The sequence below is a fragment of the Myotis myotis genome, unplaced genomic scaffold (assembly GCF_014108235.1).
Source record: "Myotis myotis isolate mMyoMyo1 unplaced genomic scaffold, mMyoMyo1.p scaffold_m19_p_2, whole genome shotgun sequence".
Classification (NCBI taxonomy): Eukaryota; Metazoa; Chordata; class Mammalia; order Chiroptera; family Vespertilionidae; genus Myotis; species Myotis myotis.
The window spans coordinates 53,984,733-53,999,408 of record NW_023416324.1 but is presented as its reverse complement, the minus strand read 5'-3'; the positions used below and the strand labels follow the sequence as shown (position 1 = coordinate 53,999,408).

General features: G+C 36.6%; 1 pseudogene; it reads right to left on the bottom strand.

Moving 5' to 3' along the window:
* The window catches only part of LOC118675528, a 43,658-nt pseudogene that overhangs the window by 12,305 nt on the left and 16,677 nt on the right, over positions 1–14,676 (bottom strand).

Genomic DNA, 14,676 nt, shown 5'->3' with positions numbered 1-14,676 from the left:
AGAATTAACATTTTAGAACCTAATAGGTACCTGTCCCTATGCCAGGTATTTATATAGTATTTGAAAAATAGCAATTGAAGGCAAGGAGCCAAGCCAAAAGAAAGTATTTGCAGTTCCATAGTGTGAGAACCATGCTTACTCATAGGGTTGGGGACTTACGTTGTATTCCCCATGTGTGTTATAAAAGGCAATTACTCTTGTTAGAAAACGTGTGGACCTATGGGGGAAGAACACAGTTAATTAGCTTATTTTGTAATGTTCTCTGCTTTATTTGGGGAGAAATTCTATTTAAAAGACCACAAGGTGCTTCTTAAACTGGGGCAAGCATTCTCTTGGGAATGTGAAGCCACAGAATAAACAGACACACCTTCCTGGCATGTTAACATTTACTCATAGCTATAGGTAATTCTAATAAAAAATGGTAGAGGATAGCCATTTTAATGCTATTTTCCTCCGTGAAATGAATAAAAACAGACAACCCCCCCCAAAACTTAGCCTCTTCAAAGTCCCCCAAAGAATAAAAATTAGGGAAGAAAACTCTATATTAAAGAATAATAATGAATAATGAATAGTTGGACAAACAATTATGAAGAATATCAGCCAACTATAGTAAAATTTGAATTAAATACTCAAGACCACTGAGAGCTAAAATAAACTTTCTCAGACTGTGGGTGAAATAGATTCCTATAAACATAAATGTCACAGACAAGAAAGGCCCATTTGGTGATCTTTTGATTAAAGTGAATATAAATATGGGCATGAGAGGGCTATAGAAGGGGGTATATTTCTGTAGAGTCCAAGTTCCATACCCAACCAAGCTCAGTTTTAGTTCTAGTTTCACATTCAAGACCCCAAGGGAGTGGTTCAAAAGGAGAGCGATATAAGCTAGCTCTCCTAGTTAGCTCTGACCTAGAATCTTAGCTGAGGGAGATAGCTAGATGTGAGCTTGGGTAAAGGATGAAAAAAGGGAAGCTAATATATATTATCAGAGTCTGTAATTTAAGTCCCTCGCATTAAGCCAGACCAGCCTTGCCAATGTCTAAAGCAGAGAGGAGATGCTATGCACCCAGGGAAGAGAAACAAGTATGGGAAGACACCAACAGAAGCAATAAGCCACAGAAGCTGCAGACTTCCCCAGCTTAGATAATCACAAAAATAAATGCATAATTACAAAGGGTGACATAATTATAGGGCGCTATCACAGTGTATAATAAAGGGCATGACATTGTATGTAGCTCTGGGAAACTTTTCCTGAGAAAGCAGTTTGAGTAGAGAACTGACATATGCGTCAGTGAGGCAAATGAAGGAGACATTCTTGTCAGAGGGACAGCAAGTTCAAAATCTTGTGGTAGGTGACAGCATTCTGTTGTTGAGAAACAGAGAAGACGAATGTTACTGGAGTACAGAGAATGGGAGTGGGATGGAGAGAAAAGAATAATGAGAGATAAAACTAGAGGAAAGGAGGTTCAAATACATAGGACTTCAGCATTCCTGTTAATCATTCCTAAGTAGGAATGGGAAGCAATTGAAAGATTTAATCAGAGTTGTGGCATGTTTAGATTTAAATTTTAAAATGGTCCCTTTGGCTATAATGAAGACAATTGATTTGGAAGCAAAGGATAGTGTGAATGTAGGAAACTATTGTAGTGAAACAGGTGAGAGATGATGATACTTCAGACAAGGACTGTGATGGTGAAGACAGAGGTTAATGGACAAATGGAAAGTTTTGTGAAATATATAGGAGGCATATATATCTAACTTGGTGATGAATTGAGTTTGGGATGTGTATGGCAGAAACCAGTAATTGTTTCTAGAATCCATTTCTTCTTTCTTCCTTCTAGGGATAATACCACCTGCCCCACAGGGGATTGAGACATACATACAACCACCTAGCTCAGTGATGGCGAACCTATGACACGCGTGTCACAGGTGACACGCGAACTCATTTTTTTGGTTGATTTTTCTTTGTTAAATGGCATCTAAATATATAAAATAAATATCAAAAATATAAATCTTTGTTTTACTATGGTTGCAAATATCAAAAAATTTCTATATGTGACACGGCACCAGAGTTAAGTTAGGGTTTTTCAAAATGCTGACACGCCGAGCTCAAAAGGTTCGCCATCACTGGCCTAGCAGGAGTCTACATTTGTCAGGCTCTCTTTCAGTTAGATGTGACCATAAACTCAACTGGGGCCAATATTCAGTCCTCTCCTAAAAGACAAGTCTGCTTGGCCTGTACTCTAAGACCCTTCCATGGACTGGAACATGGACAAGGTACTTATGATCCAGTTTCCTTCCATGCAGACCTGAACATAATTGTAAGGGCTGGCAAAATAAGAAAATAGAAGAAACCTAGGCTCTTGAATGATCTGGGGCCTAGCCACCCTACTGGCTCGATTCTACTCACTTTTGCATTTGTATGCACGATAGAGATCATTTTCTGTTTTGGTTGGGCCATTGAATTTTTGGATTTCTTTGTTTCAGCAACTTAGCCTAATTATTCCAGGTGGTGAGAGGGGACTGAACTGGATGAATGGTGATGTCATTGACCGAGATGAGAAACATTTTATTATATCTTTCAGCTTTGAGTCATTTACATATTGGGTTAAATATTATTTTTATATGTTAATTTGAGTAATTGATAAAATGTTTCAAAACTAGATACCACTCCCTGGGTTATCACAGATTCATTATTTTTATAACATTCAGCTTTGCCAATTATAATTTTTATCTTATTGTGCTATCACTCAGCTCATATTTCTCAAACTATTAAGATATGATGAACAGCAAATCTAACTTGCTAAACCTAGGTATATTTATTTTTATACCCTTGAGCTGACCCATCAATGTAGATAAACAAGCAACAAAAAACAAACAAGATAAGAAAAATCTCAGTAAAAAGGTGAAGAGAAAATGAGGTTAATTTAGCTTGAGTTTATTTTCTAGGTCACCTATGAGGGTCTTTTGATATCACTTGGATTTTAAAGAAAGGTTTATATGCTTTGTACTTAATAATCCATTTAATAATTTTGTATGGACTATAAGCCACACTCAATATTTAGAATACATTTTTTTCCTTTTGAAAATCAAATCTCTTGTTTTCTGTGGTGTCTCAAAGATGACTAAAACATATTGTATCAAAACTCTTCCTAAGGGAAGAGATTAACCAAAGAATTTATCTGCAGAGCCCATGGACACAGACAAAGTGTGGTGAAGGCCTGGGGTGGAGCGGGGGCTGGGTGGAGTGGCCAACTAGGAGAAAAATAGGGGACATATGTAATAATGTCAACAATAAAAAATAAATTAGCCCAGTTGTTGTGGCTCAGTGGTTGAGCCTATGAACCAAGAGGGCAACTTTGATTCCCCATCAGGGGCTCGATCCCCAGTAGGGGGCATGCAGGAGGCAACCAATCAATGATTCTCTCTCATCTTTGAGTTTCTCTCTCTCTCTCTCTCTCTCTCTCTCTCTCTCTCTCTCTCTCTCTCTCTCCCTTCCTCTCTGAAATCAATAAAAATATTTTAAAAATAAATTAATTAATTTAAAAAACAAACAAGAAAACCTTCTATATTATTAATCCAGAGGCATAATTATTAGAAGCTAGAACTAGGTAAAATAAGTGGTATGTTACTATGAGAATTATCACGACCTTACAAAATTACATTAATTTCACTTGGAATTTTATGAACTTTTCCCATAAGTGTAAATAGTAATCAATGAATGATCTCAATAATTCTTGCAGCAATTTTAACTTAATAGAATATTTTATAGCTCCTATTTCAACAATTCTACTCCTTTATTCTTATCCATAGAAAATTCACTGGAAGTACTATATTAGAGTAGCTATTCCTATTTAACAGATGACATGGTGGAATTATTAAGTCCCAAAGCTTTTCTAGGTTTATATATTAATAAGACATTAAATAAAGAATTTACTCTAAATGTTGTAATGTTCAGTCAAGGATACCTTCCACAAGATTATGCTTTCTTATGATAAATTCTGGAAGTTAAATATCAAATTAGGTGATGCTATCATCTGTTTGAAATGATGCTGGTGAATGAGCTAATTACATTAAATAGTGGTTTCTTGTAGGCACTTTAAAATCTTTCAGTGTTATTTTAAACATTGGAAAATCAATTTAAGAAATGATTATTTTTCTACTAGAAAGCAAGCTGGCTTTAGAGTGTACAGTGATCCATAAATCTATAAACTTGATGAAAACAAAATTACTTAGAAGATAGATTTGGCAATTAGAAAGAGAGAATTTAGTTGTTATTTCCAAAGCTATTTAAAATGGGCTTGGATTCATTCAACCAACAAACTTTTTTGCCAGCCACTATTCGCAATTCAAAACAGTGAATAAATAGGACCAAGTCTCTGTACAACTTTCCCTCAAGTGGGAGAGATACACAGAAAGTATACAAAACAGAATATCATCCATGCAAACAAGAAAAAAATCAAATCAAATAAAGAGACAAAGAAGGCAGGGCTCTGGATAAAAATATCAACTTTGAGAGGAAATATTTAACTGAGATGCTAATGAAAGAAGTTAATAACCTTAAAATTTCTGGGCCATCACGGAAAGCTGATGCAAAGGTAGAGATGAGTTTGACATTTGCTAGAAGCAGTAAGAAAGCTGATGTGGCTAAAGCAGTGAGTGGGTAGGGAGTGAGGGGTAGATGATGTTAAAAGAGCTAATCAAGGCCAGATCATGTAGGACCAGGTAGACCTGAGTGGGAACCTTGGATTTTGTACTACATGCAATGGAAAGATTTCAGCATGAGAGTGTTGTGACTTGGTTTGAAAGATCATTCTGGCACATGTGGAGAATAGACTAGGAGTGGGAGTGGAGTTGTATGGAGGCAAGGAAGCTTTTATCATGATGTAGAAAAGAGATGATGGTAACTTAGAGCAGAGTAGTAGTGGTGGGAATTGTGAGAAGGATTTGAGTTAGGGTTTATTTTGAAGGTAGAGCCGTATAAGTTGCTCATGAATTGGAAGTGAGGTGTAAGAACAAGATAAATCAGGGGGAAAACTAAGTTTCTGCTCTGGGCAACTGGATGAATGGTGATGGCATCCACTGAGCTGTAGAAGACTGGATGGAAAGAGGAATGAGCAGAAAAATAAATTTGTTTTGGACATATTAAACTTGAGATGCCTTTTAGATATTCAAGTGTAGACATCACATGGGCAATTGGAGATACAAGCCTGAAGCTCATGGCAGAGGTAGGAGCTTCAGATATCAGCTTGTACATTAGTAGATGAGCTCACATAGAAACATAATGACCAGAATATATCTGAGGACTCAGCTCAGGCGCTCCACTATTCAGAGGTCAGGAAGAGGAGAAAACTCTAGCCAAAGAGGAAAATAAGGATTGGTCAGTGAGGTAGGGGGAAACAAAGAGAATGTGCATCAATCAAGAAGGAGGATTTTCCATTCTCTCATTCCTCTGGATTTTGAAGAAAGGATTGTTAGGTCTTTTCATCCTATCTTTTCTTTTTCTCATATGTCTCTATAGTTATTACACGCCTTGTTGATGTCAGAACATCCAAACCTGTAAAGAATTTTTATAACAGTTTATTTGAGTGAACACTGATGACAACTGCCAGGAAGCAAGATCTAAAATACTTTAGAGTGACAGGTTGTGGGTTGGATGCCATGTCAGGGCACATACAAGAATCAACCAATGAATGCTTAAATACGTGGAACAACAAATTGATAGCTCTCTTTCTCTTCCCTCCTCTCTCTCTCTTTAAATCAATAAAAATAAAATAAAATAAAATAAAATAAAATAAAGTAAAAAAGACATTCTAGAGTGACAATTTGCAGTTTCTTTTGTGCATTTGGAATTAAGGAGGGAATTTTAAGGAAGTTTACATGAATGAGCAAGACTGGAATTGGATTACACGGTAGTTTACTAGATTATATGTTTTAAGGGTGTTTATGCCTTAAGGGTTTAATTCTGGCATTTCAAAGATGTGTTAACCTAGATGCATGAGAGAACAATGGACAAGACTCTGAATATTCTTTCATAAAGAAGTTATAGACCTGGGGCCTGACTTCCCACCATGACCTGCCCAGTTAGGAACTTATGATCAGATCACTCTGTGAAGTTACTTACTTTCCATAGAACTTCTTTTTTGTCCACAATCTTTTTCTGTACTTCATTCTGACTAATCTATTCATATCTCTCTCTTAGTCACTGATTCTCATTTCAGCTTTATTAAAATGTTATCTTAGTCATTGAGTTTTCAATATCAACAATTATGTTTTTAATTTCTAAAAGTTTTATTAGTTATTTTCCCAAACTGTTTGTTCATTTTTATGTCCTATTACCACCTGTGTATTTTATGCTTTCACCTATTTCATATATATATATATATATATATATATATATATATATATATATTCCCCACTATGCTTTTAATTGTTAATTTCAATACGTTAAAGAGTCTAAAACTATTGTTTATTGTTTTGCTCATGGTGTTTGATGATTTTCAGTTTAATTTAATTTAATGTAAGCTCATATTTGCTTGATCTTAATTTGTGGGAATGCTGTGGGTCAAATTGGAGATGCTTTCCTTCAGTAAGGATTGGCATTTGCTTCTGCTCAGAGTCTAGGGAACTCTCAACCTGGGACCACTTAAATCCCTTTTGAGGCATTTTGATTGATGTAAGGGGCTGAGGTTAGGACTCAAGATATGATTGAAGCCAGCCCAAGGCTTAGTCTTAGATAGTCGTGACGATTTTAGCATTTGTTTGCCTTCAGTGTACCCCATTTCCTTTTCTTATTTAGTAGTATTTACAGTGCTACCTACTTAGGTTTTAGCTCTTGTTTTTTTGTTTTGTTTTGTGTTTTGGTGGTGGTGGTACAGATGCTTGGGTGTTTTTTTAGTTCCTGTAAACCCAGCAGTTCTTTAAATATTATGTATTATTCATGATCTACTTGTTTTGTAGCAAAACAGCTTTTTAGGAAATCTGGTTTTCCATTCTGTGGAAGCCATCATTCTGTCTTAAAGCCATTCCAACCAGGCTTCCTTCACCATTTTAGTAAAAATGTACTTGTCAAGTTGATCAGTGACTTCTGGATTGCTGAATGCAACGATTAGTCCTCATTCCTCTCCATCTCTTAGCAGCACTTGAGTGACAACTCTAACATCCCTTAATGTAACCTGTTGAATTGCTTGATTTTCTGAGATGCATCTTTTGTAAGAAGGTGGCTAAGTGGATCTTCAATAGTGGCCCATTCTGGGGGCTAATCCTACTCGGATCACTGTAGAACAGGGATCAGGAATTCAAAAGAACAAATATACTACTAACAAAGAGTAAAAAGAAATGTACATTAAAAAGCCACAACACTCATATAGAAATGATCTTTCCTCTTATCTAACAAAAATTTTGTAACAAGGAAGATTCAACTCTTTTGACCATCTTCCCTCAGAAGTAGAGAAGTCAGAGAAAAATAAAATTACTATTTCTTTGTAATGGTTCTGGTAAAATGTCAGAAACTTACAAAAGTATTGCACACCTATCAATACCAGCTGGTGTCAGAGATAATACTAATCCTTCTGGTGATTTTGTGCCACCTTCACCCTACTTTGTCATTACCATGATTCCCCTGAGGCCCTCTGTATTTTATTAGGTCATTGATAATGACTAAAGCCACCCTTGATGGAATTTTACAATTATCAGCCAAGACAGGCTCTTTCAATAAATATTATCCAAGACTGATGCAGATATCAGGATTCAGGATAACATTTTGTTTGTCCTGTAAATCCTCTAAGTCAGGATAGAGGCAAATTTTGAGATTTGATTATGTCCTTGGCTTATTGTTTATATGAAAGGTGGGGGATTGCATCTGTTTGTATATCTATTAATTTCTGGTACTATTAATTTTGTTTAAAGTAGCCATATTGCTTTTATAACTCATAAATTAAATTTGAGGTAATATTAAATCCCAAATCTAACTGCTTTATATATATGATTGCGTACCTATTATATGTTTAAAACTTGTCAGAAGATACAAATGTGAGTAGAAGTATCTAGATAACTCAGTCTCTCTTGTTTTCTACTTTATTTCTTAATACAAATGGAAAAGAAACAAATATCCAATTTTTTATGAACCAATCTCAAATTCACATACCCACTAAAATAAGTAAGCTCTTGGAGCTTGCATGCATCTCTGTGAATTATTTGATTTGGATTGTGTTAAAAAACACAAGAAAGTTAGTAAAAGGAAGGGAAGGATTGTTTCAGGCTTTGGCATCTGTCTTTGGGAGAAGGGTGGCAGGGGTCGTATCAGGCAGACAGCATCACTAGTATGGATCTGAAAATTCCAGACTGGTTGGTTTAAGAACACATTTCTGGGAGGGACTGGAACTGTTGGTAAGTCTTGGTTTGCTGTATTCAAGACTAGTGACTCCCCCTCAGGCCTGCTGTTTCTTTTTTTAACACTTGGGCAAAAATCAGTAGCATAGATAATTAAGGTTCTTTAGGGAAGAATACAACTTTAAGTAATCAGTGACAGAAAAAGAATAGTATAATTTGATATGTATAGAAGTTGTGAAGCCTAAAATAGCCCATGTATAATAGAGAAGGCAGCCACATTTGCTCTGCCACTTACAGACATTATGCTAATTTTTATTATTAGCTGTCATTCCCTTTGAATTAACCAACTGAGAGGCTTTTGCATAGATAATTAGTTGATGTTTTTATGGCAGAGATGGATGTTTACATTAAAAAAAAATTTACTATTTTTATCATGATAGATATTTCATAGCCAGAAAAAAATAAATTTATTAAAAATCAGTGTCATTTTCAAATATAATTTTGCAAACTATAGTGTATCTCCATTTATGTTTTTGAATTTCTTTAAGATTGCGATACAGAATGAAAACCAATCTAGGAAATCTACTTTTCCCTTTTTGTAGAAAACACATAATAGGTGACCTAAAACATGTTATAATACATTTAATTTTAGAAGGCAATAACTCTTATCTGTTGTTATAATTTTAGCATTTTATCTTCTTGCCTTTAAAAGGTGTAAATCTTTGAGGTTAAGGCCAAATCAGATTTCGGTATTTTTGTGAACATGTGTGCATGTGTGCGTGCATGCTCGCGCGTGTGTGTGTGTGTGTGTGTGTATTGGTGGTGGTAATGGTGGGGGTGGTGGTGAGTTGGAGGGAAGGGAAGATAAAATACAAAGACATGTCTTTTGGAAGAATGCTAATATTGCCAGTTATTTTATTATATTTTATTAAGTAAAGAATCCAGTTATTCTAATGTTGGGTTTGAAACTTAGGTTCTTGAAAGAAAGAAACTTGCAGAGGAATGAAATAGGTCTCTTTCTATTGTTACATATGGGGAGTGTGAAGGCCACCACGGTTGTTTTTTAGGCCATTTCTAAAATGCAGATGAATACCCTAGCTGGTGCGGCTCAGTGAATAGAGCATGTGGCCCATGGACTAAAAGGTCCTGGGTTTGATTCCAGTCAAGGGCAATTACCGCTGTTGCAGGCTTGATCCCAGCCCTGATCCAGGCACTGTGCGGAGGCAACCAATGTGTCTCTCTCACATCGATGTTTCTCTTTCTCCCCCTCCTTTTTCTTCCACTCTTTCTAAAAATCAATGAAAAAAATATCATCTGGTGAGGATTAAAAATAAATAAATAGATAGATAGATAGATTAATAAAGTGCAGATGAGTCACCACTAATGTTGCCTATCTCACTTACCCACAGGCCCGTTTGAGGTGAGACTATAGGTGTTGTAGTTAGATGTCAATATAAAGATATGCAGAGATTAAGGAGAAGCATTGTGAGAACTTATTTATTTTCTAGTTTTCTTGGTTAGTAAACACTCTTTGATGTGTAGAAAGAAGATCATTGCATGAAGTGTGAACAGCACCGTTGTGATATCCTTTGATGTATTTGATACTGGAATTAAGGATCATGGTAGGTGCCTTGGAATGGAAACCTTAGAAAAGGAGGCATCTTTTCCTTCCAATGCCAACAGTGATACTAATGTAAAAGACTAATGCTTCAAAAAGCAGATTCTTGACACGATTCTTAATTTCCATGTTAGAAGCACATATGTCATTTGTTTTACATAGATATTTTAGTTAATATATTAAATGATTTCAGTAAACTGACATATGTATTTCAGTTAATTAAAAATTCTAGTACCTTGTATTAGCAGTGATCTTTGGAGATGGAGGCAGCATGTGTGGCATAGAATACATTTAAGTATTTTGGATCAAATGTGCCAGTAGCAGAGAGGATAGGGCTAAAATTATTCAACTGGGCTCCCATAAAATGAAGTGACAGAAAGAAGAGTTACTGAGTTCGTTTCAGTAATTCTTATGTTGAATGCTTTCTATTGTGGGGGAGTCATGATCTCCTTGAGGAGCTTGCTTCACTCTAGTTGAGGAAACTCTGTGTCCATATCTACAATGCAGGGAACAGTGCACTGTGTGCCCTAAGGAAGTGCAATGTGCTAGGGTACACAGAGGGGGAAGTGATTATTCCTTCTGGGAAGAATTGGAGAAAACTTTATTGAAGAGATAGAATTTTAGTTTGACCGTAAAAGTAGGATTTCAATAGGCAGACATAGAAAACAGTTATCCCAAACCATAGATGCAGGTAATAAAGAATGGATTTTAGAAAGAAATAGAAATAATAAATAGTGTGTGTGGCTAGAATGGCAAGTATATGGGAGACATATGGTGGAATATCAGAAAAGTGCTAGGTTCAGAGCAGTCCACAGAGGTCTCTGAACATCATGTTAAGTTTTTCCTTCTATTCGTAGGGACAGTCATTGAAGATTTTGAGGCAGTGAGTTTATAGGATCTGATTTGTGTTTCAGGAAGATAACTGTTGGCAGAAAGAGTTCAGTTCCACAAATATGTATGGAGTGCTTGTGCAGGGGGATATTAAGATGACAAAGTCATCTTACTCTTAGAGAGCTTGATCTAGTATAATGAAAAAATGGATTGCAGAAGGATGAGATTGGTGGCAGAGAGACCACCAATTAATAGGCTTCTGTAATGGTTTTGTTGAGAGATTATAAAAACTTACAGTAGGGCAGTAGCAAGGGAAATGGAAAATATGGGGCAGAATCAAGAGACATTTCAGAGACATATCAACAGAAAGTGAAGTTGAGTGGAAGTTGCAGGTATGGGAGATGTCTCAAAAAACACTTTAGAACAGCCGTGGGCAAACTACGGTCCGCAGGCCGGATCCAGCCCGTTTGAAATGAATAAAACTAAAAAAAAAAAAAAAAAGACCGTACTCTTTTATGTAATGATGTTTACTTTGAATTTATATTAGTTCACACAAACACTCCATCCATGCTTTTGTTCCGGCCCTCCGGTCCAGTTTAAGAACCCATTGTGGCCCTCGAGTCAAAAAATTTGCCCACCCCTGCTCTAGAGTCTAAAGTTTGTATGTTACCAGGAGGAAAGGCAGGCTTGAGGATGGGAGGGATGGCAGACTGAATTCTTGTTTGGATCTATCAGTTTGAAGTACCAGTGTGATATCTATGAAGAGAGATACAAAAGGAATTTAGAAAGGCAAGTCTGTGAGGTAGAAAAAATTAGAACTAGAATTATAGTTTGAAAGATGTTAACAGGGAAGGTAGCTGAAATTGTCAGTGGTTGAGATCTCTTGCTGGAAAACTACAGAAGAGTATAGAGTTAAAAGAGAGTTAGAAAAACATGTGTCATCAATGAGTTTTGGGAGGATGGAGATACAGGTGAGAGGAGTCTTAGGATATTGAAAGAAAACTTGAGAAAGAGAGTGTTAATAATGAGGGTTGGTTACCAATGTTGAATGCTCTTGTAGAGGTCAGGTAGAATGAAGGTTAAGGAAAACTCATAGAATTTTTAAATTAGAAACTTATCAGCCACCTCTGGAGACCAGTTTTCGTAGAGGAATGGGCTCAGTAGTTTCATTAGATTGAAGTGGAATGAGGAGTTAACTGTGAGAGGAAGCAACAGGGACATAGATTTCTTTCACCCTTTTAATCCATAAATATTTATTGAGCATTTGCCTCTCATTTGTGAAGTGAGGGCAGGAGGAGAAATGGGATAGTTATTTAAAGGGAAATCAGGTTTTTAATGGGAAGGCCTCTAGCTAAGGGAAAAGAGGCAGTGCAGAGGGAGAAACCAAGGCTAAAGGATGAGGAAGAAATAATAAAGCCAAGATACCAACAGGTAGGTGGAGAAGAGATGAGCTCATAAGCACAGGTGGAGAGATTTATTTTGGCCTAGATTGGGGTGTTCAGATGGGTGGGGAAAAGGATGAGGTTGACCGGAAGCTCCAAGTTCAGAGCTCTGGATTTCAATCCACAGTAACAATTGCTTTCTTTGTGGCTTGTTATTGTTTGCAATAATGTTTGTGAAATGGCATAATAATAGTATTATTCTTTGGGGTGGATCGGCACATTTTCCAGGTGAATGGAGCTTTCCAGACACGAGTTGAAATATTACTGGGCGTGGAGTGTTGTTAGGACTCCACCTTGTCATTTAACTGTCGCACAAACTGGAGCTGGGTATAATTTCCAGCTGCGCAGTCACACAGCAACCGTGTCTCCCAAGCAATCATTTACTGGCTGTGTAGATCATAACAGCCGTTCTCTGGAAATGACTCCTGTTGGAGCCCATTGGTGATCAGATGAAAAAGAACAGCAGTGTGAGCTTCTGAACCTGTAATGATATAAATAACATTTCAACATCTTTGAGAGCTTAAGGAACGATCTCTGTTTTTACTCATAAACAAGTGAGATGTTTGGAGCATAAAATGGTCTTGCAGAGGAGGAGCTTCCCTTCGCTCACACTCTGAGGCAAGGGAGACTATTTCCCCCTGTGTGGCTGTAGACAAGTTTGCAGGGGACTCTCTGAGAGCGGGATAAAAGAAGCTGGATTTCTTGTGAAGATAATTTGATTCAGTTTGCCTTGAAACTGCTTTTGCTGCTAAGGTGTTGTTTAATAAATAATCATTTTAGGGAGTGTCGCCAAACAGCATGAGAAATGGGCTCCTGAGCGAGTTTAGAGAATTGAAGAGAGAGCAGAATTGACAAGAAAACTTAACCTTGATTTAATGTATTACAAAAATTACTCACTAAAATGAATGGTCAAGGAATTCTGCTTTCATTATTGACAAGAAAGGGCTTAACATTCACATATCCTAAGTGACAATTCTATACATAGGCAAGATAAAGGCAGATGTTTCCCCCAAAAAGGAATGGAATTTGAAAGGGACATTCCTTTTTTACTGTTAAGAAATAAACAAGCTAGACTTTTGACCATTTACTTGAATTACATGTTTTCATCTGAAGTGCTGACCCATTCATCTCCTGCCCTTCATATGGCCATTTTTATTGTTTAGTTTTTGCTACATCATCAAAAATTTTATGTACTTCTCATTGGATATGAATTAATAATGCTTTACCTGCAACACAAAAAACTATTACAGTGATAAAAAGACAATGAGTGTATTTCAATTCTCCAATAAAAACAACTCTTACACCTCCCCACTAGACTATGCTGAAAAATCCACACGCTTTCTGCAAAGAGGATCTATTAAATAAATTAATTAAACCTTGATATTCTAAAGCAATTCTGAAAAGTTCTAATTAATTTTTAAACAATATTGAAATAATGACTTGGTACCTCACATTCTTTTAAAATATTGTAACCCAATCAATTCCACAACACAGTATGCCACAGTAAGCTGGCTGCTTTTCTGATGGTTAGAAACACAGTTCATTGGTCTGGATAGTAATCACCATAGCTTGGGGGCAAAAAAGTAAAAATCCAAACCATTGAGGTTTTATAGAAGTGATCAGAATTTTTAATAGCTTTATTGACTCTCCAAGTGTTTGCTTTGTTTCTTCCTTGATAATATGTTAAGGCACAGAAATCTATGTATTCAATTGCAATATTATTTAAGTCAATGTTTACCTAAGGTTGTTGGATTGACTCTTTTCACTGGAGAGATTTTCCAATTCAATAAAATAGGTTTGAATTTTCCCCATGGAATACTTCAATTATGTCCCAATCCTCCCCTGACTTCACTAGACCAAACCACTTCTTAATTATGAATAAGGATTCATTTAATTTCTATGTTGCTGGTGCTGCTGTTGGCATGAGTTCTAGGTGTTTGAATGGAATTCTGTGCTTGAACAAGAGTTACAAGAGAAGTGGTGGGGAATAGTAGTGAGGGAGCTGAATTTTGCTGGAGTCTGGAGGCCTGGACTCAAGACCAGGGATCTTTCTAAAATGTATAGCTGCCCTTGAGACCATCTTGCTTCATCACCACCTGTTTGAGATTTCCTAGTGTGCATGTTAAAAAAGCAGATCCAAGGGTTCCATTCCAGCCTACTGAATCAAATTCTCTGGAGAAGGTGTCTGCAAATTTGCATTTTAACAAGATTAGGACTTGATACTTAAAAATCTGGGAACCTGACCTACGAGATGAAGTTTAAGTTTCTTGGCACATACAGCAAAGACAACTTTCCCTAAAGTGCTGTCTCTCATCTCTTGCCATTCTCAGACTCTAGCAGTGATGAGTAGGGAAATGCATGTGTTTCTCCCCACATCATGCTATTTTAGGATCCTCTGTCTTTGTATGTGACTTTGCCCAGAATTGCTCATCTGAAAGTTCTTATAGATTCCTC